General features: G+C 42.3%; 2 long non-coding RNA genes across 2 annotated transcripts in view; one reads left to right on the top strand and one right to left on the bottom strand.

Annotated features, from left to right (window-relative positions):
* Positions 1-26,377, top strand: part of LOC144587805 (uncharacterized) — a 476,988-nt gene that overhangs the window by 50,634 nt on the left and 399,977 nt on the right. The window lies entirely within an intron of this gene.
* LOC144587806 (uncharacterized) overlaps positions 1-26,377 on the bottom strand; it is a 223,590-nt gene that overhangs the window by 196,308 nt on the left and 905 nt on the right. The window lies entirely within an intron of this gene.

The raw sequence follows: 26,377 nt of genomic DNA, 5'->3' as shown, positions 1-26,377 counted from the left end.
CAATACAGCGCCTCTGTAGTGGTTTTTTAAAATATATATATTATATAATTACTACTACTACTACTATTATTACAAGAGTTCAGTTCTGCAGGGTTCCTTCAAGAGTCATTGCACTGGGCGAGCTTTACTTTTGAGTACACACGAATTGGCGGCCAGAAAATGAATCTTATGAATTTACACTTTAGTTTCACTGGCTGAAATGTAAAGAAAATGAAACAGGTTGTATGTCAGTTGGGTCCTTCTTTCCTTCCTTCCTTTTTCTTCCAGCACTACAAATAAGCCATCAAAGCTTTGGCTGAACTTTCTCGCTCTCTCCCTCTCCCTCTGTGTGTGTGTGTGTGTGTGTATTGGGGTTTTCGGCAACTTGTTCCACCTCTCGGTACTTTCAAAAAGTTTTCACAAAGACAACTGGGAACAAGTGGGGATGGAAGTGGGACGGGGAGAGAGAGAGAGAGAGAGAGAGAGAGAGAGAGAGGCGGGGGGAAGCACCTCTGTTTAACAAGATAATTCTTGCTCGGAGTTTTATTTCTCCTTTCGACTTCCTATTCTTTTGTGGCGTGACACGGCGCTTTTTCTTTCCCCATCGGGGACCCTTTTCTCTCCTGCGGCTCCCCCTCTTCTGAACTGTTTTAGACTGCCTTTGTTGCTCTCGGGGCGGGGACAAATACCGGAGAGGTCCCGTTTGTCTTAAAGAAGGCACCGCAAAGAGAGCTCCGGGGGCCGCGAAGTTGCCTACGCATGCAGAACATCCCAAGCTGTTTTTGTGCATCGGGCTGGCGAGGGGGCAGCGGGGTGCTCGCACCCAATCTTCGCCTGGACAATGGGAGGCTGGACAGCTGCACAGCCGCCACAAAAGCCTCCCTCTTCTGCCGGCTCTGTTTACTTAGTGTTGCTTGTGACCTCTGGGCTGCACTTGTTGCTAATACAGATGCTTATCAAGCCCGTTTAATTGGCTTTCTTCCTAACTTGAAGTCTCAGGACTCCCCCTGCTTCTTCCCCCCCCTTTGCTGCCCCGCCAGTGTTGCCAAACAATTTAATTGACTCTCCATAATATACATTTGCTTTCTCTCTTCCTCAACTTTTGTTGTTGTTGTTGTTAAAGGTGTTGGGTGGGGAGGGGAGAGAGAGAAAGGTTGCTGGCTGAAATCTGTTTGGCCCTGTTTTCCCCGAATTCCTCTTTTTCTTAAAGAAAGGAAAACGAAAAGAGGAGTTGTACTGAAGTGTGGATCCTTACCTCTCTCTGGAATAAAGTGTTTTGTGATGGGGGTGGAAGTCAGAGAATTTATAAATCCTTAGTCTTAAGGAGAGTGAACAAGTTGGTGGGATCAGGTTGTAAAGGTGTTGGTATCTGCAGAAATTGAGAATGTATCAAAACAGAAAGGAATCATTATGGGGAGGGAGAGGACCTACAAGAATTCAGGGCTTCCCCGGGGATATGCATGTCCACAAGACTGCAGCCTCAGTCTCTCTTTCTCCCTCCTTCACTTCCTGGTCTATTAAATAAGTTGAAATTAACAAAACCAAGGAAGCATTTCTTTCAAAACCTGTCTAAATTTTATTTCAGTTTGTATATAGTAATACACTTTGTAGGCCTACTTAAGTGTCTTGTACAGGCTGTGTGTGAAGATGGCATGAATGTTACACAGATGCAGAAACATATAAACGACTAAATTTTCAGTCAAATTATATAATTAGTTCAATCATCTAATTCTCATTCAAATAATAGCTCTTGTTGAAAAACCTATGACAGTCATAGATGGACCTGCAATACATATGAAGAGATACAGATACCATGTTTCCTTGAAAATAAGACAGGATCTTATATTAATTTTTGCTCCAAAAACACATTAGGGCTTATGTTCAGGGGATGTTTAATTTTGCATGTCATCTTCTTCTGGTTGCTGCACAATGCTGCACAATGGTGGAGAGCAGGGTTTAACTTAACTGGAGCTTATTTTGGAGGTAGGGGTCATATTGGGAGCATCCTGAAAAATCAAACTAGGGCTTATTTTTAGGTTAGGTCTTATTTTCAGGGAAACAGGGTAGTTAGCATCTTTTTTCTTTTGCAGTTTCCTATCCAGCCCTGGACATTATGAAGAAATTTTTGTAAAATTCAGAAGAAGAACAAGAGACATTGTAGTTGAATAAGAGGATATGTACATCACTGATTTACATATATGTATATGTAAGAGATTAAAAAACAACTAAGGTAATGTGTGGGCTAAAAACTAAGGAAATTCCACTGTTAAGGTTTAACCTTTTTTTCTTGGAAAATTATGTCTTATGCAAGCCTGTCTCTCTTAGTTTCAACCCACTATCAGCAATAAAGATACTGTTGTTGTGACCAGACCTGTGTGAAGTGTTTTGAACACATGCACGTAAAATGCTGCAGAGTACAAAACATTGTCTTATGTAAAATAATTTTCTTAGGCCTTCAGATATAGCTACGCAAAAAGCAAATGAAATCATATTGGCCCATTAGAAAGAAGACAAAAAATAAACATTCACATATGAAACCAATTTTTTACCAGCACCAACTGAAACATCACGAAATATCATGCAAGAACAGAAAAGCATATTCAGTGTTTTTTGATATTTTGACTGATCCTAATAAATAAATTATCTTCATGTAGATACAACTATTGTTGCTGTTTTTTCATATCCTGTATTGTACAATCTAGTTAGATATAAACACACTGCAAGCATCTATAAACATTTATTCTTACTGTGGATCTGGACAGGGCTTCTGATCTACAGAATAATAGACTGAGATCTTAGTTGCTTTCTTTCCTTTCCTTGTGTATGTGTATGTTATTTCTCTTACTAACATAATATCAAGACCATCAATTTTGCTGTCCCTCTTGAGCCTATAATCTCTACATGCACATCTGACTGTTTTGGAGAAGCCCAGTGGGAAAAGGCAAATCCAGCCCTGGGGCACCATCAGCTGAGATCCAAGAATGTATAAGGAGGTCCTTCATGAGATCTTATCTGGCAGATCTGTAATCCTGCACCTCAGGAAACCAGGTCTAGGTCCCTTCAAGTGTCAGGCCAAGTACTACAGTTGCCAGGAGCACACTACAAAAAGGATTGAGGCTGAATGTTAGTGTGATGCTAAATATTATCTCTGCTTTGACCTTCATTTGAAGGATGCTGCTATTTGGAGCTCCAACATTCCTGAAGGACAGAGAGGCGGGAGTATCCACTAGGACATTTTACTGCCTTCTGCCTTTCCATCCCTTCATTTTTAGACGTAAGGCTGACGGAAATTTAATTCCTATTCCTAATGTCTTGTCTTCTGTTAACTAAGTTCTTGGAGAGGACAGAAAGTCTGGGCTTCATTGTCAGACGAAAAGCCACAGTAAAGGAGTCCTTCGTTGTGGATGGGAAGAAAGGGCAAGGGGTTTCCAGCTCCTGTTGTTTGAAACAGAGGGTCAACAAGGCAGCATTCCCCCTCCCGCCTGTGTCCCATGACCATTCATACGTCTGGAATAGAGGTTCAGCAAAACAGCAGTGCCCTGGTTTATGGGGTGGGTGAGAAGGGACGCACCATAACCCTATTATACCTAGTACAAGCGCAGGACAGCTGTCCCAGAAGGGTGGATTCATAAAATTTCGGTTGCAAAGCTTTCTGGCTATAAAGGAAGGTTGAGCAGGGCACTGTTACTTCAACTGAAAGAGCAGCTCCACATTCCTTAAGCTCTGGAATCCGCATGCAAACGGGATCCAAACTATTTCTACTATTGCTGCTACATATAGACCACTAAAAACATCACAAACATGAGGTAATTTTCGACCTGGAACAGGACTTTATCAGGCTTAGCTCCGTAGAGCCGTGCATTGCGCCCAGTCTGATGAAGCCTTGCACCCCGTGGCACACTAGTTTATGTTTTTTTTTGGGGGGGGGTCTCGTTTTCGGATTGTGTACAAAGACCGCATGACTCTCCCCTTGACTATCTTTTTTTCTTTTCTTTTCTCGCTCCTAACACCAGGATCAGTGGTTTATAAATTTATAGCCTTATAAAGAGAGTCGACAGCGGCTGGTCTTAGCAAAACTGGGGAGAAACCTAATAGCTTGCATAGACTAGGAGTTGCCTTTTCCCACCGGGCTTCTCCAAAACAGTCAATGCACGTCTGGATTTTTCTTCCCCCTCGGAAGGGCTACTCCTGTTGACTGTCAAGGTTGAGTACGAAGTTGAGACAGCGCCTCCTTCCAGACAGAAAACCTAGTTCGCAAAGCGGCAAAGCTAGTCCGAGGGAGGGAGGGAAGGGGAAGAGAGAGAGAGAGAGAGAGGCGGGAAACACTTTGTAGTCTGTATCGTCCATCTTTAATTCAGAGACATCGCTCTCTGCTGCTGGGGGCGCTGCCTTTGATCTCTTTTGATTTTTAATAAATAAATAAATAAATAAACCACGAGATCGGCCAGGGCCTAAAATTCCTTGCTTTTCCATAGAAACATCTCCATTCCTCGGGGATATTGATGTTTTCTTCTTCCTAGGGGTTATGATATGGTAAATCAGATTCAGAAAAGCCGGGACAATGCCAGCCATTCATGGGGTTGGGGCTGAGGGGCGGCAAGTCTCGCTCCCGTCGCCCAATGAATCAAAATATTGTTCCGCCGCGGGCTCTTGAAGGCCTTTCAGCGCCTCCAACTTCGCGCGAGAGGCAGCAGGTTGCGTTGCCAGGGCGACCCTACTACTGTAGGCCCGCCGCAGCGCCGGCCCCGAAGACAATGACCGGCCGAGGGAGGGTCTCCCTCGGCCAGGCCGCCACTTCCGATGGGGCAGCCACTAGCCTCTGCGACCTCGCCTTGTCACCGCAACAATGGCCGGCTTCGCCCGCCGAGGGCTTTCCCTTCTCCTCCCGCCCCCACTCCACCACTCCTGTGCCTTTGATCTATTTGAACGGGAGAAAAGAAAGAAAGACAGGACAAAGTTAGCTAGAAAGGGGCCAAGAGTTTGTTTATTTATATATTTTGGCCTGATGCACAGAACAGAACAATCTTTAATCTTGCTTAGGAGAGGAAGCCATTCTCTCCCGTCCCCTGGCATGCCATGAGCAGCGAGGAATTTCCCGCCCTCCCATTCCTTCTCTGTTCAGGTAAAGGGATGGTAACTTTGGCATCCTAGCGTACATTGCCCCTCTGAAGACAATGGGGAAACACAGGGAGTTTGCAGACTCTACCAGGAGGCACTGAAATGAAACATCTCCTAAATTCTTCCGGGTCAAAGGCGAGAATATTAGTATTCTTGTTGCTGTTATTGTGGGTGGGTTGGTGTGTGCATGTGTCAGCAGATCACACCATAGCAAAGCTTATGGATTCCTATAAGTAAAATGAGGCATGTTTCGTAGAATTGCTATACAAAACTGTAGCAATTCCAGCTAAATACCCTTGTAATAAAATTTTTTCATGTTTATTTAACAATGTGGTACACCTATTACTGCACTAGAGGAACTGAAAATCAACCATGCATCCTGAAGTTTCCCTTCCATGTTATTTGTGGAACACTTTCTAACGTATCCAGTGTTAAAAATTACTCATCTTGTTTACGAATCATTAATAAAAACCCTTTTAATTGGCCATTTGTTTACATACTACATTCACTAAAGATGAAAGGAGCATATGTAAGCGTCCCCATATGGAAAAGAAAGAACCTGTTTTTCTCTTTGTTATATAAAATCCTTGATGCTTGGAGTTTGCTTTATTAAGACATGAGTATTCACAGAAAACTGACACAAGGCTGTCAATTCAACTAGTATAAAAGGCCATTTTAAATGAGCATGTTGTTGTCCACGTTACAAATACTACCTCCACTAGTATTTAATTAATTGTGCTACTTCTAATAATACAGCCAGACCTTTTTATCTCCTGCCTCTTTTTAATGTGTGGTGCAGATGTACCACTCTTTCTAATCCCGGCTGAACTGATTGATCTATGCAAACTTTGCATGAGTAACCACGAAAAGAAGCTTTAGGAATCCTGGGCTTGCTTTGAAGGCATGATTCCTGCCCCCTGCACTCCTCTTTCCCCTGAGTTATAGGAGCTCGTGGAATATGCAACCTGTGCCTATTGTTTGTTTGTTAGTATCTGACAGGTTGTAGGGAGCAAAGATTGGAGTTCCAGTGGCAATTTTGTTTTGCTTTTGAAAAAACAACAAAGACACTACAAAAGGATGGAGAAGGATTTGTTTGACATATCTTCCTCAATCTGAAAATGGACAAGATGATTTCAGAGGCAGAGAAGATAACTGAAACTGTGGGATTTAGACATTTTGAAAAAAATCTGTCAGAAAGCTAGGATAGCTAAGGTAACTTTGTTTAATACAGCAGAGCCCTCCCCCCCCACTTTTTTTCTTTGCAAAGTGTAAATGCTGCCTCCTGTTACCACTACTTGATTAAGATGGTTGTCCAGGCACTACTAACAAAAGCAAAGGAACAACAATCCTTCCTTCATCCCTCTCCCGGTGATCAGGGGAGAGAAGTACTGTGGTCCACATTGTGACCATCTGAGGAAGGCATTTAGCTTGGTGGCTGCAGCTTGGTAGCTGTGGACTGAGCACCTATGAGGCATACAGATTTAATTCTGGACATGATGCTACCTTATATTGATTCAGGTCATTAGTTCATATAACTCTGTCTTCTCTGCATTAAGTGTTAGTGGCTGTTCAAGGTTTCAGGCAGGATTTTCCCCTCCAACCTTATGTGGAAATGATGGGAAATTGGTAATGGAACCTTATCCACGCAAAGCAACTGTTCTGCCTGTCAGCTAAAGTTCTAACACACCAAATCCACTCCAGGCCATGTGGTTCTCAAACTGGGGTCCCCGGATGTTCTTGGACTGCAACTCCCAGAAATCATGGCCAGCAAAGCAAGTGGCAAAGGCTTCTGGGAATTGCTGTCCAAGAACATCTGAGGACCCCAGTTTGAGAACCAATGCTGTAGTGAAGGTATGTATAAAATTTTAAGTATACCAGGCTACACATTTTGGACGCTCTTTGCAAAGATTTCCATATAGGCTTTCTAAGTCAATATTTAATTTTTCCTCTTAATTGACTATCATGCATAATGTCATGTGCATGCTTCACATCCTATAGAGAACTGGTAGATCAGCACAATTCATTCCTAGTTACAGCTGGCACTAATTTGAATATCTCTCTACACAATGCCAGGAACCTACCATATTTTACACTTGCTGTTGGGGTTGGAGCTATGAGTCCTTTCACCACAGTTGCCCATGCTCTGGCAACATCACAGTGGGATTACATTTAATGTGTTCTATGCGGAGCTAACCAATCAAATGCCATCACAATTCAAACATTATAATTGAAATTGCTATACAAAAAGCCTACTGCTATGAAACTTATACAGACAATTTAAGTATCCCAAAAACAATTCTGGCTAGAACCAAGGTTGGCTGCCTTTTTAGATTGTAGTGCTGTCGGATGAAGATTGGAAACAGCAGCACAATCATGAGTGGCTACCCTATACAGCCTTTTATGAGAGATTCATATTTACATATACACTACCTTCTATGAGAGATTTATATTTGCATTCTTTTATTGTTTCTATGATACAATTTTCTGTATGAGGCATTAATTAATCATTGTTTTTGTGGTGCATTTATTGTCTGTATGTGTTGTATAGTAGGTTATTTTGTACAGTAATTGTCAATTATAATATTTGAATTGTGAGTGGATGGTTTGCTCTCAACTCATGTGAATCTTCTCCTTTGATTTACGCATGGGACTGCCTTGGAAGACACACTGAAAATATCTTCTTCAATAAGATAGAGCTGCCAGGATTTTGACTGGTATAGTGTATTTGAATCACATCCCCAATGTTGCATCCTAACCTAGGCTATGTTGTACATCAACACAATAATGACTTGTAAAGCTCAGAAGGCTTGGGATACTGCATCCACCCTGAACTCAAATGCTCAGTTCAGGTTCTTCTTTTCATATTTCCCTTAGAGATGTTTCAGCGGTTGTGCCCTGTCTGTGGAATGTCCTCCCCAGACAGATTTGTCTGGTGCCAATATTGATTCCTTTTAGGTATCAACTGTTAGATGTCTTCTCTTCTTCTAGGTGCTTAAATATTATACTGTACCGTGTTTGAAACCCTGATAGTTCCCATTTTATCTGCAGGTTTGTTGTTTAGCATGAGATTTTCATTTTATTAAACATTTAAATTATGTACACTCTAGAACTGATTCCTGCAAAGATTGGCATATTACTGTAATATTTTTCATTAAAGAAATGCACAAATATTTCTGAGAGTTGGGAAGATTCTCTCATAGTCTACTGATGAGGAAGACTGGAATTAATGTCTCAAAATGCTGATGGCATGATTTCACTTAATTTCTTTTGGCTACTATAATCAACATTCTGAAAGAAAAATGCAGTAGGTACAAGGAACGAAATTATAGAAGTGATAAAGTGATAAAAACATACATAAATTTCTTTCCCCAGCAGATCTGACTGCTACTTCTTCCTTCTTCCTTTTTTTAAAGCAGATATTCTGCACATACAGTTTGCAAGATCAAGTGGTTCTCTAGCTTGTGAATGTTGGGAAGAAGTGGGCACATGCTAAGGAGACAACAGGTTGCATGAACTAAGGGAAATTACCCTAAATCTCCTTGTTCGTATATTTGATTTAAAACTGGATGGGAACTATTTGACTATAGACCCTCCTGCCCTTTTTCTTCAGCTGGTCTAATACATACACTTGCCTTAACTGCAATGTAATGTTATGTAGTCAATAACAAATAGGCAGATAGGACACATACTGTATTGATATTTCAATCATTAATGCCATTCTCCAGTTAATTACTGTTAATATTATGTTCCTGAATTTGTCAGTAATCTTGGCTGCTGGGCTAGAGCATGCAACCCAGAACCCCAGGAGTTTCCAGCAAAAAGAAGATGGCTGTCACCCCAGGCCTTTAGCAGAAAATATTCTGCAACCCAGTGTCACTTTGTTTATCCTCTTGTGTTACTAATCTTCAGCTCCCAACTTCCTAGGCCAGTTTCAGTCCTCAGCTTTATTAGCACAAACCATTGACTGCAAAGCAGCTTTCTTATTTTCACCCTCCCAGCCATTCTGTGAAGCCATGTGATGATATCCCAACATTTTCCTCAGCTTTATTTTGAAAGAAAATCATTCTTACCATGGTAGAAAAAGGTGCTTAGGGAAACATATTGCCCTATCCAAAGCTTGAGTCACCTGATGTGAACTACCACTCCCAGACTTTTGACTTGATACACATTTCTTCAAATCAGCTCAGATTGATTCAGAATTTGGCATTTGACTGAATCAGTTGCATAGCTTTAGATTGAAATAGATCTAAATAGCTCCACACTGGATCCAAGGCAGATATGCACAGGTTTGACTTGCTTCTGAACAAATCCAGTACTTGAAATACTGAAAGAAAACCAGACGGTAGGCAAAATCCTGTTGGTGAAATGTTGTGCCAGCATAACCTGGATTGGGCAAGAGAAACCTTTAATTTAAGCTCAAGGAAAGCTTCCCAACCCTCTGTGTTAGGTTCCAAGACTCCCTAGGGCTCCATTGCTGTTTTCGTCTTGAAGCCTAAAAACAAGGGAGTACGAAGCTTTCCTTGATCTTAAATTAAAGGCTTTTCTTTTCCAATCCAGGTTATGCTGGCACAAAGTTATGTCAACAGGATTTCCCCGCTATATCTTGACAGTGCTTCAAAACAGCATCACAGCAGGAAAAGGTGAGGGTGATATGACTGGAAGTGGGATGGGGAGCTGGACTTTGCTTATTGGTGACTCTGATTTTCAATATCAGAAAATAATCACAGCAACATTTTTCAGTCACAGTACTGCAGACAGTGATTGTTTGATATCACTGAAATTATGTGCTCAGTTATCTCATGCAGTACTTTTTTCTTTGCTTTTCTTTAGCTTTCTGCAACTGATCATTGACAGAGCTGCTATGAGTGTACTGATGGCTGTTGAATGTCTTAATTAGCCTGAGCCTATGTCACTTCACTTCTAAAGTCTCTTTGCCAACCCAGTTAATTTGTTTATTTGAGTAGTAATCTATTGGGTGTGAACACTGACATGTTAGCTAGTGATATTTATTCTTTACTACCGCAATTTCTGTAGCTTCCAGTCTGGACTAGTCAGGAATCTCAGCAGGACTCTTTGGTTACAGATTTCAAATAACTTGATTTCTTTGGCCAAAATCCTATTGTGTATTTACGCCTGCAGAAATCAAACAGTGTAATTTGCAGTGGCTTTTTGCTGGGAATTAGTAAGTTTGCTCTTGGAATTTCAAACACATGCCATTATTAATTGTCAGTGAGAATCTGCTGTGAGTTACACCATTTGCAATCCACTTGTGTAAGTACACAATAAGATTTGGGGCATTATATTTCTTCTTTATTTAAATTAGTCTTTACGTTACACTCAGTGTTGTTTTATTAGTACTTTTACTAGGGAGTGGTATTTCTCTTATCTCCATACATCTTGTTACATACACAGTTTCTAAGATTACACTTTTTATTTCTATTAATTTTTTTAGTATACTTGCTCTGTTTTGCAATGTGTGTCTGTGAAATATCTGTTGTGCACAAGCACAACAGATATATCACAGACACAATCAATGTGCAGAAAAGTTGCACACATATTAACAAACTGCAAGCATTCTACTGGTGGAACAATGTCATAGGATGAAACCTAAATATACACACATGTACTTAGGACAGATTAGTAAACCCTCAAACTACATTTCTTTTTCAGGTTACAATCCTATGCACACTAGCTTGGAATAAGTCCCATTAAAATCCATGGAATTCCTTGTTAGTAAACATTCATAGGATTAGTGTTCTGGTGCTTATTCTGAATTCCTTTGTAATTGTGGCTATTTAATAAACAGGGGTTAATCTGGATTAATTCAGAGTAACAGAGTTTTGCTCTCATGTAAGGGAAAAGGATCTGCTGGCATGAATGGAATAGGTTCATGGTGGAAGTGTCTTTGGGGATCTTTCCATTAAATTTATTTGTCATGAATGATTAAAGAAGTAAGGCTGTTAAATCTATTGCAACTGTACCTACATGTCATCAACTTGCTTCTGATTTATGACACTGGAGAGGTGATACCGTTATTAGACCACTGAAAAATCATGCAATGTGCTAGCTCTTGTGGATCAGATGTCCACTTCATCAGGAACACATCAATGTCTTTGAGTCCAAAAGTTCTTGGCAGTTAGATTCACCAGGCACACTTCTTAAATATAAGTTGAAGAGGGTGCTGGCTGTATTGGAGTTGAGGAAGTTGTTCATTGGATATCATCACCCAGCTGCTCAAAGGTATTATGCATATACCTTTCCACGTGGCCTTCCTTTGAAGCTTCAAGTTTATATTTAGCTGGGGAACAGAGCAGCACACAAAACCCAGAGTTCTTCACCTGGTACTTGGGGTGATTTATGAAATCCCTTTCCAGGGCTTTATAGGTTCAGAGTACTTGGAAGTAGTTTGCCATTACAGAACCAAAAACAAAACATAGCATGGCTCTAGAAGCCTTCTCTTACCTAGACCAGGCCACTTGCAGGTTTTGTTTTTGTCTGTCCTTCTGGCATTAGAAGCACAGGCAGAATCTAATCACATGCCATCTAGTCCACTTTTTAAACAGATGCTTCCAGAAAGGCCATGAGCAGGACATTAACCCATTAGTCATCCTCATTGTTTTCCCCCTCTTCAGCAAGTGAACAATAAAGGATCAAATGATGTATTGTAGTTAATATTTAGAATTGCAGGGCTCAATTCAGTTTTAGTCCCAATTATAGTAGACCCATTGGAATGAAGGAAGCTTATTTATAAACTTGGTTCTTTGCATCCCTCTGCAAAACAGGTTTAACCCACTCTTCTAGAGTGAGGCACCACCCATCTGCAGCACAGCTTGGAAATAACACATTCAACTTAAAAATTATTACTCTTATTATTTTTCTGAGCAATGGATAGCTACTGTGTTACTTTTTAGCAGTACTGGATCATCCTCTGTTACTTTTTAAATTATCCTTATTTACATAAGTCCTTAAATAAAGGTAAAGGTTCCCCTTGACATTTAGTCCAGTCGTCTTCGACTCTAGGGCACAGTGCTCATCCCCGTTTCCAAGCCATAGAGCCAGTGTTTGTCCAAAGACAGTTTCTGTGGTCACATGGCCAGAGTGACTAGACATGGAACACTGTTATCTTCCCACCGAGGTGGTCCCTATTTATCTACTCACATTTTTACATGCTTTTGAACTGCTTGGTTGGTAGGAGCTGGGACAAGCGACGGACGCTCACTTCATCGCGTGGATTCGATCTTACGACTGCTGGTCTTCTGACTCTGTAGCACAGAGGCTTCTGCAGTTTAACCCACAGTGCCACCACATCGCCTCATAAGTCCTTAGTGCCTCCTAATTATATGCTGTGGCGTAGGTTTGTCAACTTTTATAATTTGAAAATAAGGGTCTCATGTTGCTCGGAAAAGTGTGAGACCCTGTCCCTTTTCTTTTTCTGACAGCTAATCAGTCTTGGAAATGTGAGTGGCAGCTGTCCACACCTTCTGAAGTTCCTAGAGCATTCCATTGCTCTGTTGACAGGATGTCCTAGGCATTCCAGGAAGTTGGTGGCAGGCTGCTTTCCATACTTCCTAGACTGTGCTAAGATCATCAGAGAAGAATGAGATAAATCTCTGTCCCAGTCTGAAAAGAGCAGGTCCTTGTTTTCAAGTTAAAAGTAGAACAGTCCCTCTCCCCACACATTTTATGTTACTAAAGCAACTGAACAATAACTGTTGAGTCAAATGTAATGGTGACTGTAATGAGATGCCTATTGCAGCTGGTAATAAGCAATTGAACAAGGTACTTTTGAAAAATAACGTTTCAAGCTCTGGTTCACAGTATGTCTGTCTTGTCTAAATTAAGCCTTAACTTGTTAACGAGGATGTGATCTGATCTAACACATCTGCTCCTTCACTTGGCTCTCAAACATGAGAAATAGGAGGTCCTCAGAAGATGGATGAGAATGCACTTCAGTTCTTCAGACAACTTTGGTCAATAGTTTAAGTTAGCTATTTGTGAAATTTGTGAAGAAATGAATTTGGGAGAGATAGACATATCAGCATTAGAGTTGGGGTGAGACCATGCAGGACTTTGAAGCAAAAATACTATGAGGCTAAGAAGAAATCTTTCTAGTGCTGCTTCCTGGAAACAACCATATGAATGGAACCACTTACAAGGCAATACTAACTACATTCAGATCAGAAAACTATGCTACAAGGGAACTATGATAGACCATAACAAGAACCACTGAGAGGCCCAGAAGAATCAACAGGGCTTCACTTCCTTCCTGATTTCTCCTGACAAAGGTCATCGCACAAGGAAATCAAGTCTTTTTCAGCATGGAACCCAAGCCAAAACCTTTACTGAAATATGTCATAAAACTAGTCTTCTCAAAGAGAACTTTGATCTTGTCTGCAAACACTTCATACTTCAGCACTTTGTCTAGCACAGTTCTAGCCTTATGGAAATATGAGAAAAATATGTCTATCTCTCCCAAATTCATTTCTTCACAAATTTCTTCACAAATTTCTCCCTTCCTAAATCATCTATCTTTTTCCTAGACTGAAAAAGCACTTAGTTTTTTGGCCTTTACACATCATAAGGTGCATTGACTACTTCATAACTTTGGCTGACTTTTTTTAAACCTTTCTAGCTTTCCAATATTCTTTTCATGAGATCAGAGCTGTAAATACAGACAAACTGCAGAAAAACAATAAAGATGGATCTGCACAATATAACATCTATGGCCTGATGGTGGTGGTGGGAAGATTCTGAAGGATGCAGCCTTTTCTCACTTCTTTCTTGGAAATTGAAAGCCCTATCCAAATCAATCAAAAGGAAAAGCTGAGAAAAGAAAATACCTCCATCAGTATACCTGCTTTGGCAACACCTTTCCCTTGGTTTCACAGGCAAGCATAGCAGAGTTGGTATCATCTGTTCCAGCTTCTTGCTACACAGTCAGTCCATACCTGAAATGCCACTCACCTTTGGTATTTCTACAAAAGTTATCCGTTTTCTGTGCTTTTGCCAAGAAATGGAGTAAAGCTGAGAGGCAGGATGAGAGAGGGGAAGAAAACTAATAGCAAAGACCAAAAAGAGGAAGAAAGAGGAAATAAAGGATTGTAGAACTGTGAAAAGGATAAAACTGATCTTGTGATACTGGAGGTGAGGAGTGATGAGAGAATGGAGTGGGGCATGTGATTTAAAGAGACCTCTGAGAAGCCTACTGGGAAACAAGAATGTGACGTATGGTGGTTCCAGAAAAAGAAGAGTGGCATCTGGATTACAGGGACTATGAGAAACAGAAGGAAAGTGGATTGTGTCTAAAGAAGTAGATTATGATCCATGCTCCCAGTGAAATAAATTGATTGATTGGCAGTACTTCGATTCTTTTGTTTTTAATGTTTTCCTACAAAGGACCACAGAGATACCATTGAATATGGAAACACTATGCTAAGGGGGATATGTGACACTGGGAACTGCAACATGGAGAGAAAAGAAAGAGAAGGAGCATGAGGGACAGGGAGAGACTGAGGCTGAGTATGGTGGTAAGGATTTCAAGAAAGGAAAGAATCCAGACAGGGGGTGATGAAGAGAGGTTTCTCTTTGGGATGCAGATGGAATAAATAATGGTTAAAAAGGAAGTAGAGAGTTAATATTGGACTGGGTTTCTGGCGTTTCCCATAGCAATTGTAGCCCTTTTGAAAGAGAGTAAAGGACAGACACGATTGACAGGCTGATCTGAGCTGCGCGCCTGTGTTCAAAGGCATTATTGATGATTGTCATTTTATTTCCAATCTATTTGCTAACAATCCCAAATGAGAATGTACACCTAGTTGAATTTTTGTTTCCATAGAGCTATTTCCTCTTTTAATGTAAAATTTGACCAAATGGAAGTGCACATTGCATGGGCACAGACCATAGACTCTGCCCAACTCCCTGCAATGCTTATGCTGAAGAGGTGCCCCAGGCAATTGCAATCAGCCTCTCAAAATGAGAACTTCCAATGACTGTATGTTAAAATACTTCTCTTAACTTTTAAAGTAACCTACATTTTTCTTGCCCTGATTATTTAGCAGAACTGGTGGCATGACATATTCCTCTTAAGAGGACTGAGTCTGCAGATTGTTCCACAAATTCTGGACCCTTGGACTAAGGTGGCAAAATTCCAGGTTTGGGGAATTTTTCCACTTTGCTCCAAAGCTATGGAATTCTCTCCCCAACAGCTTTGTATGGAGGCAGAGTTGGACAAATTTAGATGAGATTTGACAACTTGTCTGTTCAACTTGGAACCACAGGTGTCAGGTGTAGGGAGATAGGAGTTTCCAGTGTACCTTTACTTGAATTTTTTAACTGGTTTGTTAGTAGTTGGTTTAATTCTTCTTGGCTCACTGCCCATTCTGAGGAGTTTTATGCTGGTGAGAGTGTGTGTGATATTTGTATGTTTGTAGATTTTACTGTAATGCAGATTATGATTATGATTCTTATCTTTCAAACCTTCCCATTTAGGGCATATAGTAGAGGATGATTTTAATATGCCCTACATATCCTGCAAAAATATTTTGAAAGGAATGTTGAAACTGCTTCCTTAGAGCTCCATAATTTAGACACACACAAAACTACAGCTCCCAGAGTTTCAAAGGGAAAGGGGAAACTGCTAAGCCACTTTAAATCATCAGGGTGATGCTGCACCCTCGCCTCACCAGACTAAATCAATAAAGCAAGACTTGAACTATTTAGCTTTCTGCAAAAAGCGCTTGAAATGTTGTTAATATAACCTAACCTTCTCAGAGCTACAGTTCCCCAGGTGTCTAGGAAACCTCTTAAGAGGTTCTGCTTTCTTGCTTTGAACACCTTCCTGTTCTCTCTCATGGAAGAGAGAACTTTGCTGGGGATGTTTGCCTTCTCCCCTTTTGTGCAAAGAGTTTGGAAACTACGTGTAGGATGTAAACGGCTTTCAGTCCAAGTCTAAGGGACAGGGGGAGGGGAGGGAGTTGAAAAGTCTTCTCTTGATTTCCTAGACTTTCAGGTGGGTTGCTTTCAGAGGAGAGGCAGGGGGAAAGTAGGCTGTTTCCATGGGAACTGTGCACAAAAGGATGCTCACAGTTTTTCCAAGCAACAATTTGGGAATCTGAGAGTAGGAGGTCTTACTTTGCCTTTTAGCTACTTCCTTACTGTGTAACCAGCTTCTCTCTCTTCCATCCCCCATCAGTCACAATGCTGGAAATTAATCGATCATATAAATTAATCAAAATAATATATGCCTAGGAACTGAAACTGGGGGCACCCCTGCCTAGAAATTCCAGTTGAGCCTCCTCCCCCACCCCACATTCTTGGAAGTACCATTATAATTGCTATTAATTAATTATTTATTATTTTATGACCCATTATCTTGCAGCCTCTATCTTCTTTGTAGCTTTGATAATGAATTTCAGAGGTTTGTCCTATTAGGTGCTGCTTCGGGGGAAAAATAATAATAATCTTGTGTTACCCTGTAGACCAAGGGATGAGAAGTTGCATCCTTTCAGTGGTTTTTGGCCTACAACTCCCGTCCGAACTAACTAGTGGTGAGAGATGATTGTGGCTGCTGGAGAACAACCCCTGGAGAGCCACCCATTCCCGTCTTTGTTATGGATTGTGTAATTTATCATAGCATCAACTCATGGCCAGGAACGTTTAAGACATAATAGTAACACAGTCCTAAACCCAAAGACTCAGAAATAAACTGGTCTCAGAAGAGTGTGCAATGAAAACCGATTAGCCTCAAAGATGCTCAAGAACCTTCATTGATTGTGGGTAGCTCTTGAACTGTCTTGCTTTTGATGCCCTCAGACTTTAAAATATACATTTCACTTTTTCTTTTATTCTTCTCAAAAAAAACAAAGGACCAAAATCCTTCAGAAGACATTGGGCAGTTCGATTAGCAGCACTTCGTAAGTCAGATCTTTTAGTGCCCAGTTCCACTGTCTGCAATACCTCCTTTGAAGTTGCCTGTACTGTCTTGTCCAAAAGATATCAACCCATCTCCTAGAAGAAGAATAGGCAGACTTCAGTGTTGCAGGTTCTGCTTTATTTTTCTGCTAACATTTTTGAGATCCATTAGGTGCACGGTGAATATTCTGAGCCCAGGAACTTATTTTCAGTTCCAGAATTGCAAAGAGCTCATAGGCTCTCCACTCACATCTGCTCCTCCTTAGCTCAATTTTTTTGTTGTTGTTTCTTTTGAGCTCTGTGTTTTAGGGAAGTTGCTCCTCTTAAACTATTTGGAGTAAGAAATCCTTGCCAGGCTACTGCAAATCATCTGGAGATTTCCCAGTCGACCAGGGTTTCCCATCTGCCCGCCTCTGTGCTAGAAGGACCCACCCAGGCTGTTTGTTCTACTGTCAAGACTAGGAAATCTAGATCCCACATAATGCATTGAAAAGAGGAGTTAATAAGATGTTCCACTTCTCCCCTGCCCTAACCATCAGCCATGCCAGGTAGGCACTTGCCCCAGCTGCTGGGTAGATGGAAAACTGTAGAAGTCACTTGCCTCAGAACAGAGAATTGAGCACTCACGATCAGAACAAAGAGCCCTAGGTTGGGACGCCATCAAGTGAGAAGACAAGGTCGCCTGAAGTCCCGTTCCGCAAAGATGCACTGCATTGAGTGGGAACCGGGAAAAGCCTGTGACAGGAGGGTGTTGCTGAAAGGATACCCTTCAATCCTTCTCGGTAAAACAGTGAAAAGTAACAGGAGTGAGTTTAAAACGAGGCAAACCACCGTCAGGCAAAAAGAATGTCTGAAAAGTAAACGAGAGAGCCAAAACTGAAGAAATAATCACATGTCTTCTACTGAGGTGGAAGGGTGGCGGCGGCATATAATCATCTATTTATGTGTTACATTTATATCCTACCTTTCTCCTAATGAGCTCGAAGCAAGATAGTCATCACGCGGGCCCGCGCGCGCACACGTTATCTTGACAACAACCCTAACAGGTAGGTGAGGCTGAGGCTAAGGTCACCCAGCGAGTTCGCAGACTGAATGGAGACTCGGCTTTCGATCTTGCATGTCCCACTACAACAACACTCTGATCCAAACTGGCTCTCTGTTTATACCGCTATTGTCTGTAAGAGACAGAAGGGGCGCAATGGCGAAGGTGCTGGACCAGTCTCTTTATTGGCTGACTCACCTCTCAGGATTGTTGGGAAGGTAAACGGTGGAGGAGGAGACGCCTGCATGCAGCCTTGAGCTCACTGGAGAAAGGGATATACCTGTAACTAACGAAATGGTCTAGAGAGTTTAAGAGCATTCGCTTTCCCCTACATACAACAGCACAGCAAATCAGTATTATTATCATCTTATTCATCCGGTATGGCAGAATAGATCGAGTGAGAGACTATGACTCAGGAGATATGTATTGAAATCCACACTCAGCCATCAAAATTCAAGGGATGCTGGTAAAACCCCATCTCTCACTTCCCTTCGGGTCGCTATAAGTCCAATGAGACTTGAGGACATGTAACACATCCATCCATTCAAAGGGCTATATTTGAGGTCAAAGGCTTTAGAATCGGGTGCCAAAATACCTTCCCGGTTATACATATCTCCCCACTTAATGTTCCTCCCAGATGACCTGAACCTATATTTCTGATTTTGTGTAGGGTGTCACAAGAATGTTGTGCTCCTCTTGACATCCTAGGCTTTAAACAAGGGAAATATCCAGTAAAAGATGACACCATTAATATGGTGAGAAGTCTCAAGAAATTTTGTCTCCTTCCTTCCTTCCTTCCTTCCTTCTTGTCCACATTCAGAGATCTTCACTGAAGTTACATCCTAAAACCATTTGTTCCCAGCATAGGTAAATGTACACATCTGAGCCTATTTGCAGGGGAACAGTAAGTGCATCTGATCTTTGCAAAAACATACACACCAACAAACCCAACTGTTGGGTTTCTGCCCAATTTGTTGACGATCCAAGATTGGTCTTAATTTCAGATCCTGAGACTGGCTGGCTAGTATGTGTTACATAATATCTGCTTCACTTACAGTAGGTTAGTTTCTGTGACTGCCGAAGACTGACTTCAATTCCTAATTCCTTTATTAAACACTGGTTTATTTCAACATGTTTGTTTCTGTGGAGAAACATAGGTCAAAAGAAGTACAAGCACAACTCTTCCAGTGGTTTTGAAGGAACATTTGGAATAAACTCTCAGCGAGTGGAAATGTCCCCATTAAAAAAGAAATGAAATTTTTGTAAAGACATTGTGTTTTTTTTCATACAGAACATGTAAAATAAACAGGCTCTTTGGATAAGGGAACTAATCTTCACCACCACCCCGCCCCCCCGCCCCCATCTTCCACTTCACACTAATTCTTCAGTAAGAGCTCCGGGTTTGTGAGAAAGAGGCAGACACCTTTACATCTCAATTTTTCTTCTCTGACGTTTCCAGTGGAGGGGTGGGGGTGGGGACTGGGAGAGACGGGTTCCCTATGTGTCAAGGCTGTAAATTTCTTTTATTGGTTACAGACTGGACACAGTCCAGCCGGGCCATCATAGAAAGCTTCTGGAAACATAATGAGTGGACAATGGAGTCCCAACGTTATAGACTCTCCAGAGGAACCGCAATGAAATTAGCAAGTAATTACAAGTTTGATTGTTTATGGAGCAGACATTTTAAAAGGGGAGAGGAGAAATTCAAGGCATATACCTGACAGGGCAAACGATGGAGAAACTATCATTTTCTCTCTCTTTTTTTTTTAAATTACTTCAGAAAATTTCCCGTGAAATCTTTGAAAAAGTCTGGTCGCCTGTCTTCTCATCTTAACCGCGGAACAAATATGTTTAAAGCTCCCCCCCCCGCCAACCAAGTCGAATGATAGGTTATTCAAATGAGTTTTTTTTTAAAGATTTCTGAAAGGGCAACGTTGCAAAGATAAAATATTTCAGAAGTATGTGACACTGCGGTCCCCAGCTGAGTTAAGTTCAGTGGGGTTTGCGCTTAAACTGCACCTAGCGTTGCCCTTATTTTAAACACTTTAAACGCTAGCTATAACGTACTACTTCCAAGCTAATACGTTTATGACGTCATTCTCGAACACACATCACTTTAAAATAACTTCCTCGGAAATAGGTGGCACACTTTCAAGTAATTTACTTGGGGAAGGGACGTCAGCGAAACTTACTTCTAAGCAAACCTGTCTTGGGTGGCTCTTTTAAATTGGCCTCAAGTCATGAAAAGAGTTGTGAGCAGCGATTTTCCTTGAATGCTTTTATTTAGGCTTCTGCAACTGAATTGCAGCGTCTGTGCACCCAAGTATAACAGAACTAGCACATACTCTTTAAAAAAAACAAGAGGGAGTGGAAGCGGTTTAAATCTAAGCAGAGTTATTTTTTAACTTGTTTCCCTTAAAGTATGCCCCACGGAGTCTATGAGAGGTAGGGTTTAGCAAGGCTGCGACACCATACACCCTTAACTCTGAATAGGTCTGTCTTCTGAGTAAACGTGTCGAGTATTTCGTTACCGGTGGACTTAGGGCTAAAGGCCCCAAGGGACCTATGAATTTAGGAATAGGTCACAGTATTCGGTGAGATTTGTTTCAGGGTTGCATACCTTCCACCTTCTTTCGAAAGCGAAGCAAGCTGTCTTCTAAGTAACACATGCCTTTTAGTAGGTACCTTTATTTTAGTTATACCGCCTTAAGAGAGAAATTCCCACCGTCTTTATCGGGCAGTTTACTAGTTTAGGATTTCTTCCCCCGCACAATCAGTCCTTTTTGCACAATTAAAAAAAAAAATCAGGAAAGCTGCTCCTTTAGCGGGAATATTTGAAAGGATGTGATTTCAGAAATTCTCTTGCGGAATTAAGGTGGGACTTGAAGTCTCTCTTGGCTTGAGTGCAAGGCGCGCGCGCATCCCGCAAAAGGCAGAGGTCTAGTGGTCACTCTCTTTGCCGAAACCTCCTGGCTGACCTTCTCCCCCGACCCCCTGCCAGGTTAATCTCGCTGCTCAGTGGCGCCCTGACCGTCTTGCCTGCCCCTGCTAACGCCTCGTGTTAGGAGGGGAGGTCGTGACTGTAGCCACGAACTCCGTTAAAATGCTGACTAACTACTAATTTCTCTTCCTTAAACGATAGAGGCTTCTTTAAAAATCGCCCAGCAAAATCAACATGCATCCTTTTTCTCTTTGGAGCCTTCCAGGTAACATTGAAAGTGGCTTCAGCTCAGGATCCTTTGGCTAGTCGTTTAAGTGGACGGGGCTGTTTGATGGCTTTGCCTCCCTGCCTGCCTCCGCACTCAAGATTTCCTCTCATGCAAAATAGCGTTTCCCAGTCTTCCCAGATCCATTAATATATCCAGGAGACAATCAGGGAACTACGATCCTCTTCCCACGCTTACCTAGGAGTGGGAGCTCAATGGAGCTTGCTTGCGAGTAAATGAGTTTCGAGTGAACAATGCCATTCTAGACGACCATTAATCCCTGAACTTAAATGCACCCGAGTCCCTCGCAAATCAGCCATCCAACAGACAGTGGAGAGAAATCTCCTTTTAGTTTATAGGAAGAGTATGGATTTTTCCCGGGCAGGTGTGTGACACCTCATTCTTATGTCACAGGAAGTGGCCTTGATCCACGAAAGCTCACATTAAAAGATAGCTTTCAATCTTCAAGGTGCCATCGCGTTTTGTTTGTTTGTTTGTTTGGTCTTCTGAATTTTTGATATAAGTGTGTGGCAAGAGCTAGGAATGTTTACTGCAGGCAGTGGTCAGAAGGGGTGGAACAGTGGAAGGACGCAAGAATACTATTACTACCTCAACTACTACTGTCGCAGTTACACCTACTGATATGATTCTATTCGCCCTCGCAGTATGCTTTGGAAATCAAAAGGTCTGATCACCTGTCTTGGTTATGACGTGTTTAGCATCAAGGAAACCTTCGTTTTCAAGTCCCATCAGAACGAATATATTCATCATCACTAGGGTTATTCATTGCTATAGAGCATGCAGTAGAGCTTCTCAACTGATTACTGTATTCCGAGAGTCTGTTTTCCAGCGCGATCCACAAAATAGCTGGATAAAAATACACGAGCTGAAACCGACCGTGATTGCTGTCTCAAATGCATTTACTTCGAAACATTGAGGCTTGAACTGCTCCCAACTAGACTTATTCAGAGTTAAGGAGCTAATTATCAGTGAATTTAAACTTCACCAGATTTTAGAACCAAGAAATTCGTGTCTAAGAATCTTTAGCCGGCGCAGAGTGTAACTGAACATCTATTAAATATATTTTGTCTCATTGCAGCCCACGAAATCTATGTGACATAAAATCATCAATATACCCATTTTCCAGATGGGGAAACGGAGAACTAATAACTCAATTATAGCCCTCCAACTGAGTTCAAAGCTGAATGAAAGAGAACCCGGGCGAGACTTTCTGTCTCAAATTTCACACTCTTGAGTTCATGCCCACCAAAACTGAGATGCAGCTGAGAGGATGTTGGGAGAACCAAGGAAAAGCTGACTTCCCACAAAGCCTTGATCTTGAGAGGAGCCTCTCAGTGTCCATGTCCATAAAATGGGCTGCTAATTACAGCCACACAGAAACAATATTATTTTGAGGATCTCAGAGGGATACTATTGGACGTGCTCCAGCCCAGTAACTCTGCTACCGTGTACTGAGAAAGAAATCTCAGTGGGTTCAAGGCGACTTGCATCTAGGTATATCTGATGGGTTCCAACTTGAAAATAGGATCCTAAAACACCTTGGCGGTACCAGTGTGGTGTAGCAGACAACGTGACTAATGGGACTCAGGAGAACTAGGACGGATTCCCTGCTCAGTCATAGAAACTCATTGAGGGTGTGGAACTGGTGGTATCATTTCTTAAATATCTCACTTACATTGAAAGCCCTAGTAGAGTCATTATAAATCGGTTCCGACTTGATGGCACAAAGCAACAAAACGCATTTGATACGGAATAAACCCCATTGAACTCAATGGAACTTGCTTCTGAGCAGATGTCCATATAGGCTTGCCCTGCAAAAAAAAAACGTGCTTCAATATCATCTGAAGCACTGAGTTAATGCAGACCTCTAAAGTAGACAAATCAACACACACACACACACACACACACACACACACACACACACACACACACACACACACACACACACACACACACACACACACACACCCCAGGAAGGTAGCTCATTGAGTTCGATTACATGTGCATCTCTTTTGCCTCTGTAACTGGAAGGATCCCCTCTGCTTCGGGGCGACTTACATAGGGATACAAGCAAATCCCTCCCACCCCAGTTCTTGCAAGACCAAATGGATAACAATAAGAATTGAAACGGAATCACATCGCAGGTTAATACTATATAAACAGCTGGTTTCCCCAATCGTTGGAGAGTTTTATTGGCTGATAACAAAATGGTTTTTAGGAATTACGAGATTAATTTTAAAATCACCACCATCCCTTGGGCGACCCAAGAGTAAGCAAGTGCGCGGGATTCACACAAGTATACAGCAAACAAATCCCTCGTTTCCCGCAAGATCAAACGGATCACAATAGCGAGAGGGAAGTAGCCGAAGAGGCTGGTGGGGATGGTGGGGAGGGGGGAATGAAATTTCCCAAGAGCAGGGCGGAATCGCAAGGCATCGCACTAGCCCTGCCGTCTTTTCCCAAGTTAGCGGAGAACCTGAGCGGCTTAAAGTGGCACGTTCCCCAAGAGGTCTCCGAGGCTGATCCAAGCAATCCCATTAAACCGGAAGTCCTGCGAGTGGTCCTGTGACTCCGTGAAGGCTGCCACCCTTGTACTCTGTCGGGAGGGACCCAATTTTAGACAGCTATTCCTAAATACATAAACCGACGGGTTATATTTCTCTTGCAGCCCATTTGCGTTGGGCCGATTTCGGTCTTTTCTATTGCTGTTCCTATCCCGGGTGAATAAAGCCCGCGGGCTTATTTGACTCAGGAGAGTTTTTTTTTTTTCCTCCCGCTCTTTTAGGGCTTCGCCCTGTTTGGTTGCGGGCCAGCCGGAGCGTCCCCACCCCCCACCCTGCCCTCGATTTCCCTTGTCCTTCTACCAGCTAAACGGCCGTCTCTTTAACCAGCAACTGGCAATCACCCGACATTAATTTATACGGGCTTTTACAAATACCTAAGCCATTTAAAACGCTGCACTGGGTTGTGTGTGTGGCAGGGAACATCTATCTATTGAATAGGCGGTGTCACACGGTAGCAGGCTCCCTTGTCAAGGGTGATTGTGTTTTAGGCAAACATTTGAGCAAACATAAAGGCAAAGGTCAAGTACTGTTCAGTGGCAGGGTGTGCTTATTTCACCTAACTAGCCAATGGGGGCAAAAGTTACATTTTCTGTTAGTCCCGCCGACCAAAGCGCTGGGAAGAGGCATTAATCCCAGGGACACGTTTTTTCTCCCACACAGCCCTACAAACTGCAATTTAGGAAGGCTTGTGGAACTCTTGCCTGTCCGTGCAAAGGCTGACATTGATGGCTTTCAATATCATTGCTTCTGCCTGTCTCACGCACCCCACACCGTCCCTCCCCTTTCTCTGTCTTTCTCTTCCTTTCTTTCCAAAGAAAAGGGATATTGGCTCTTGGTAACTTGATTTTAAAACTAATTTACTTGGATGAACTTTCACTGTAACTTTCTTCCGTAGAGCTTCCGGAAAGGACGGAAACTTCCAAAGTAGAAGTGGGTGGAAGGAAGGAAGGAAGGAAGGAAGGAAGGAAGGAAGGAAGGAAGGAAGGAAGGAAGGAAGGAAGGAAGGAAGGAAGGAAGGAAGGAAAATGGCAGGAAAAGCCAACAGAATGGAAGGCGAAGGCAACGCTGCAGAGGCAGAACTGAGGTTCAATACCATACAGCCGCTGAAGACCACCGCGGAACAAGTGTGGCAGAGAAATGTGGATGCTGTATGCAAGGGGGGGGGACACAGACTAACAGGGTGTTTATTCAGATGGAGGTTCCCTCTCTTTAGTCTCTGAAAAATCTACTCAAGATCCCACCTACACAACGGAGTTGAGCCAAAGTATTCCTACCGGAAAAAAAAAGAGAATTGACCTCAGGTGACCGACCAGCCGGCTAAAGAGGAAGGAAGGGAGGAAGGGAGGGAGGGAGGAAGGAATTCAAGCCACTCAGCCCTCTTCTGTTTCCTACACACTGAATCAGCTTAAATCCAAATACTTCACCTCCGCTGGGTTATGAATCAGGTTATAAAGAGAGTTTCGCTGGAGGAGCACGTGCTGAAATTGTCTATGGACAGGATCGCTGTTCCTAAGCATGATTTCATCACGTTTTCCCATTAAAACACACAACTTTGGGGGGGGGGGGGTGTATAGCATGCAGATGGTCTCCGTCTAGGTATAGAGCGAGGTTATCTCCCTGCGTAATATTTCTCCCCGACTACTGGGATTTTGTTAATAAGAAAGAACCTCTTTCCCATCCAAAGGGCGGATGAATCACCCCCAGAAGGGAATGCCTGTTAAAGTAACGTAACGCACAGCCAACTCGAATTCCTCAGATTGCTCCCGAAGCTTCTGTCTTTGAATAAATACCAGGCCTGTCGTGCGAGCCAGTGAAGGCTACCCTGTTATACTACTCCAGTGGCTGAGGGCTTGTAAAGATCTCGCACGCGTTTAGAGCTTCGGAGGTTATGCTCGACTCTTAAGAGTTTCGCATTTAAATGATACCAGTTCGAATTACACTGGTTGCCCTTGCCCCCTCCCCCTCAAAAAGGCAGATCTTTTGTAGCAAGAAGCAACAAAGAGTCTTATAGCTGGCTTTGTAAGCTAAGAAATTTCGTTTGACACAAGCTTTCCTGGACTTTAGTCCACTCCACGTATGGGAAAAAGCGTGGACTGTAGCCCCCCAGAAAGCTTATGCCAAAGAAAATTTGCTGGTCTTTAGGGCGCTGTCAGGCTTATACCTTTAATGGGATCAGGTCTGTAAGATGAAGATTCTTGTGCTATACATCACTACACACAAACTTCAAGGGTTTAAAAACCACACCAAACCATGGAGTTAGTAGATTAATATTCTAAATCCAGATATTGCCTTAAGGCCGGATCCTATGCATGTTTTATAAAAGGTCCTTGCCACTGAGCTGAAGTGGCCTAGGGTTCAGTGGTCGGTGGGATTTGCTTCCCAGATTCTGCCATCCAGTGCCAGATTTGTGTTTCTTGTGCCTGAACACTTGGGAGAAGCTGTATTCCTGCACACACATGTAAATCTTCACAGAGCTTGGAAGTACAGTCTACATCACTTTGGTTTTAATTTTCAAAGTCCTTTCATTTCATTTGTCC

Source organism: Pogona vitticeps, chromosome 3, assembly GCF_051106095.1.
Source record: "Pogona vitticeps strain Pit_001003342236 chromosome 3, PviZW2.1, whole genome shotgun sequence".
In the NCBI taxonomy this organism is placed as follows: domain Eukaryota; kingdom Metazoa; phylum Chordata; class Lepidosauria; order Squamata; family Agamidae; genus Pogona; species Pogona vitticeps.
This window is presented reverse-complemented; position numbering and strand designations above follow the sequence as displayed.